Below are 6,000 nucleotides of genomic sequence, written 5' to 3' on the forward strand. Positions count from 1 at the left end.
CGAGGGTTCCGTACTTTTTAGTATTTGTTGTTATAGCAGCAACAGAGATACATCATCTGTGAAAATTTCAACTGCCTAGCTATCACGGTTCATGAGATACAGCCCGGTGACAGACGGACGGACGCACGGACAGCGGAGTCTTAGTAATAGGGTCCCGTTTTTAGCCTTTGGGTACGGAACCCTAAAAATTACTAATACGTACTTGAATTAAAAACAGCACTTGCGTTCAAAAACCGATTTTCCTTTCTTTTTTCACAAATATTGCAGGTTGTTACCCATTTAATGAGGAAAAATGCACGTCAATTTTTAAGCAACACAAAGCCAGTGTTAAAAAAGACATAGGTTTTAATTAAGGTTAGAAGGTTGGGTGTAGCCGAGATAAATTGAGAGCAACTTACATAAATCCAGCAGCACCTTGGCGTACCACGTGGTGGTCTATGTATGATGATTGGGAAATCCTCTGCTTTATCGACAGATGCATATATCCATAAGGGGCACTGGGTCACTAATTAGTCTCTGGTTGATTTTCACTTTTTTTTTTTTTTTTTTTTTTTTTTTTTATTAATAAAACATTTATTTACATACAATATATATACAGTGGTACTACTAAACGAAATTAATAAATCACTTAAATCGCAGCGACGGGAACCGAAATATGAATTATTTTAATCGGAGCGCGGATCGAACACGGCCATTTTGTTTTAACGGCAGGTGAAGAGTTTTTTATCCTCGCTAGGTGGCGCGGTTGTGTCGCGCCGGAAGGGCTTTTGAGATAAATGCAGTTGCCAGTTCAAATATCTAGCTACTACACGAAAATATATTCTTTCCTAATTGTGTTGCTTTGTATGTAAGAAAAATACCTATTTACATATGCATAGAAAGTAATTAATACTAATCTGTTCCTCTACGGAACATGCCGCTCACCTTAAAAACACGTAGTGTCTTTTAAAAGAACATGCGAAAGTTCAACAAGATAAAGAAACTTATACCTAACTTAAATGCTAACATTAAAAGTCGTAACGATTGTAGAAATTATTCTAAGGGTAAGGGACAGACCTTAACTACGGGTCGTTTGAACAATGTGTTCCCACTTTTTAAAGTTACGACGCGACTAACTTGATCCGTGCCCGGATGGACAGCATGAACGCGCGCGAGTTTCCACTGTAACGGCGGCAAGTGGTCATCGCATACCACAACAACAGTGCCTTCACGGATGGCGGGACCGCGATCTTGAAGCCACTTTGTACTCTGCTGCAGTTGATGGAGATATTCACGACTCCATCTACGCCAGAAATGCTGGACAGCTTGTTGTACCCAGCGCCAGCGCGTAAGACGACTAGGGTTTTCGTCGATCAAAGAAACGTCCGGTAGGGCCGTTAAGGGCTCGCCGATTAAGAAATGAGCCGGCGTAAGAGGTAACGGATCGGAAGAGTCTGAACTTAACACGCAGAGAGGACGACTGTTAAGTACCGCTTCGATTTGACAGGTCAGCGTGTGCATAGAATCATATGTTTGCGTCTGTGTACCTATTACGCGATATAAATGGGTTTTGAAACTCTTAACAGCCGCTTCGAATAGTCCACCGAAATGGCTAGCATACGGTGGCTGAAAATGCCAAGTTAATCCTTGTTTTAAAGTTTGTTGGTTGAGAGCGCTCATGACCGAATCGTTACGTAAGAACGTGTATAATTCTTTAAGGTAATTATTACAACCAACAAAGTTACGTCCGCAATCGGTATATATATCTGTACAATATCCTCGGCGGGACGTGAAACGTCGCAACGCAGCTAAAAAACCTTCTGTGGAAAGTTCGGAAACTAATTCAAGATGTACAGCCTTAACGCTCATACATACGAAAACCGCAACATAACATTTTATTATTTTTGCATTACGAACTTTATTAGCGCGAACGTAAAATGGCCCGCAAAAATCGCACGAAGTTTTACTAAATACGCGCGCGGGGCGCAAGCGGACCGAGGGAAGCATGCCCATGCGAGGTTGCACGCGGGTAGGGCGTGCGCGGAAACATGGAATACAACGATGCACGCGTAGACGCACAATATCGCAACCTGAAATAATCCAATATCGCTGTAAGAGCGAGTTTTGCACGCACTGTGGACCGGCATGCAATTCGTGTATATGAGTATCGTCAATAATAAGATTTGTAAGAGGATGTCTTTTAGGTAAAATTAATTGATGTTTTGATTCATAAGGTAAAAATGATTTATGAATACGTCCGCCGACGCGTAATAATCCCTCACTATCTAGAATAGGCGCGAGACGCCGCAAACGTAAGAAAGGGGATTTATTTGACGAGATATTTTTTATGGCGTCTTCGAACACTTGTTGTTGCGTAATCAATATAAGTCGATTTAATGCAAAGTGGTACTCTGGTACGGTGATGTACTCAGGGAGCGTTTGTTTATGTTTTCTACATTTGTGGTAAAAACGAAATATTAATGCCGTGACGCGAACTAATTTACCTAGCGACGAAAATCGCGTAATAAGAGTATCATCGTCCGGGAAAGTAGGCAATGTGGACACACATGCGCAATTAATATTTGTTGATTCAATTTTATTACGTTTTTCTTCCGTTGTGTTTACTACCGGTTTTTGTATAGGCCAGGAGTCGTGACTTTGTTGGAGCCATGTAGGACCATGGAACCACAAGTCATTTTGTACGAGCGCGGCGGGCAGCAGACCGCGCGACGCCGGGTCAGCGCTGTTGTCAGCTGACGGGACGTGACGCCAGCAGCTCGCCGGGACACGGGACAAAATCTCACTGGTGCGGTTAGAGACAAACGTTTTCCATTCGTGCGGGGGTGACTTAAGCCACGCGAGCGCGACGGAACTATCTGACCACGCGTACACTTGATCGGGGCGAATGCGATCACCGTAAATGCGCATTACTCTTTCTATCAATTTTGACAGGATCACGCATCCCATTAATTCCATTTTCGGAATAGTAAGGCAAATCCGAAGTGGAGCTACGCGGGTTCGAGCTATGATTAAATAAGTTTGAACCTTACCGGTATTGTCCGTAAGACGTATATAAACACAGGCGGCATACGCAATTTGACTTGCGTCTGCAAATCCGTGAATTTCGATTGAATCGAAGTCGTCAGTATTAAAAATATGACGAGGAAATGAAATTTGAGATAAGAGCGGGAGCTCGCTAACAAAACTCGTCCATGAGTTAACTATATCGATAGGGGCTTCGGAGTCCCAAGGAACCTTTGCTAACCATAGCAATTGAATTAAATGTTTGGCAAACAATGTCACCGGAGATAATAACCCGAGTGGGTCGTAAATTTTTGCAATTTCCGAGAGAATAGCCCGCTTCGTACAGGCCCGAGAAGTACTTTGTACTTTGAAACTAAATGAGTCTGATCCCGGATTCCATTGAAGTCCAAGGACTTTGACCCCTTTGTCATTTTCCATTTCGGCAAAATGAACATTTTCGCGCCGCTCACCATGAGAATCTGGGGATCGCGTAACAGCGAGAATAGCTGGCGAGTTACTTTGCCATTTACGTAATTCGAACCCGGCCGTGGCACAAATACCTATCAGCTCCTGCTGCAGAGCGAGAGCCTCGGCTGTGGTATCTGCACCGGTTACCACATCGTCAACAAAGACGTCATTGAGTAAGACTGGGGAGGCGCGCGGGAAACGCTCACCTTCGTCGTGAGCTAGCTGTTTAATTGTGCGCAAGGCGAGATAAGGGGAACTACTTATACCGAAGGTAACGGTACGAAGCCTATAATCGCGCAGAGGCTCTTCGGGCGATTGGCGCCAAAGGATGCGCTGAAAATCCCTATCACTTTCACGCACAAGAATATTGCGATACATCTGTTTGATGTCGGAACAAAATGCAATGTTATGCACTCTGAATTTTAGAAGAACGTCAACAATGTCTAAGTGTAACTTAGGACCTGTTAACAAAGTGTCATTTAACGCGTGTCCACTTGTCGTGCGACACCCAGCGTCGTAAACTACGCGTGTGCGTGTAGTTTCGGAAATTTTTGACACACAATGGTGGGGTATGTAATAACTCGCGCCAGCGGGGGGGGTTATCGTCCGCGAGCTCCATGTGGTTGAGATCCACGTACTCCTGGAGGCAAGCGTGATAATCCGCCTTCAACTGGGGGTTACGTTCTAGACGGTATTCCAATTTATGGAATCGTGCTAGGGCAATTTGCCGAGACTCGCCGAGCGGCGGTGCATCGGGCTTGAATGGCAGAGCGACCACGTATCACCCTGTTTCATCACGCGTATGCGTCTTTTGAAAAAAGGATTCGCATAGCTTTTCTTCGGGAGTGTAACTCCGCAACTCTGGTACTGACTCCAGCTCCCAAAACTTCTGAAGATTGTCGTTGTCAAACGACGTAAAGCAAGTATGGCGTGGAGTCGAAACATTGGAAGTAAAGTTCACTTTACCTCCTAGCAAATAACCAAACACACTATTAATTGCGGTGGGCGTGCCAGGTTTACCTCTGACAATGCCATCGCGAACAATATCCATGAAAATGTCCTCGCCGAGTATCATGTCGACCGGCTGAGGTTTGTGAAATTCAGGGTCGGCTAAAGCGAGTCCCTGCAAATGAGGCCAATCAGCGAGAGGTGCTAGTGGTACACTAGGCATTTGACGGGTTAACTTCGCCAGAATAGACGCCTCTAACGGAATGATTGGATTTTGTTTGCCCTTAGGCGAAATTGAGCACACGAAGGTACCCCTAGGTTCCAGCGGCAAGTCGCCGACACCGACCAGCGGCTCGCTAACATGTTGTCGCGGTAAATTGAGTCGTTGCATACACGATTCTGTAATCAGAGCTGCTTGTGAACCCCCATCTACCATACATCGAATCGTCGCAACTTTGTTGCCTTCGTAATAAAGGTCAACCAACGCCGATGATAATAAAACCGTGCTAGGTTGTTTCCCTAAACTACCTAAACTCTGTTCATTCACGCCGTGAACTGCTGACGGGCTGCTAGGGCCGGGCTGCTCCGTAAGAGCGAGCGAGACGGCAACTGATTCCGTAGCTTCATTGATAATCGGCTGCGGAATGTTTGATTCTAAATGAATTAAAGTATGATGTCGTTTATTACACTTACGACATTTAAAACTTGATTTACAATTCCTTAAGTCGTGCCCGGGGCATAAACAATTGTAACATACATTATTTGTTTTAACAAATGCAAATCTATCTTTCACCGATAGGTCTAAAAATTCTAAACATTTATTGAGGGAATGTATTCCTTTACACTTCAAGCAAGCTCGAACCTTATTTGTATCGACATAAGGTCGACTTTGAGCTGACGCCGTACTTGTTGCAAAAACACGCTTGGGTGTTATTTGATTTGAATTTATATTTGTATTATTTTTACTACTTAAGGAATTGTTTCGAGTGGACTGTGTATGGGAAACTGAAATCATCTGTTCCGCTGAAAGTTCGCGTTCGAGGAAAGTAATTAGGCCCTGAACTTTAGGTATTTCGCCCGGGTTGGTTAAGGAACGTTCATATTCTTTTCGCGTATTCACGGGAATCTTACGTAATAATAAATTTAACAGAACGAAATCCCATTCCTTAACCGGAAAATCCATGACTTCGAGCGCCTTTATATTTTCGTGATAAACATTAAGTAAATTTCTCATGGCAACAGCTGATCGCGCGGAACAAATATCTATATCGAACAACTTATCTAGATGTTGTGATGCAATAATGCGTTTATTGTCATAACGGGATTTTAGAATATCGAGCGCAATTGCATAATTACTTTCCGTTATGGGAATTGACTTAATTAAATTATGTGGCTCGTTTTTGACAGAAAGGAGCAAATACCTAAACTTCTCCGCATCCGTGTAAGCATTGTTATTGTGTACCAGCGATTGAAATAAATCGAAAAAGGCAGGCCAACCAGTCGGTTCGCCGTGAAATTCGGGAAGCGATAATTTTGGTAAATTTCGACGATCGTTGCTAAGCGTTTCGTTGGGGGTAAGCG

This window comes from Cydia splendana, chromosome 9 (genome assembly GCF_910591565.1).
Source record: "Cydia splendana chromosome 9, ilCydSple1.2, whole genome shotgun sequence".
Taxonomy (NCBI): Eukaryota; Metazoa; Arthropoda; class Insecta; order Lepidoptera; family Tortricidae; genus Cydia; species Cydia splendana.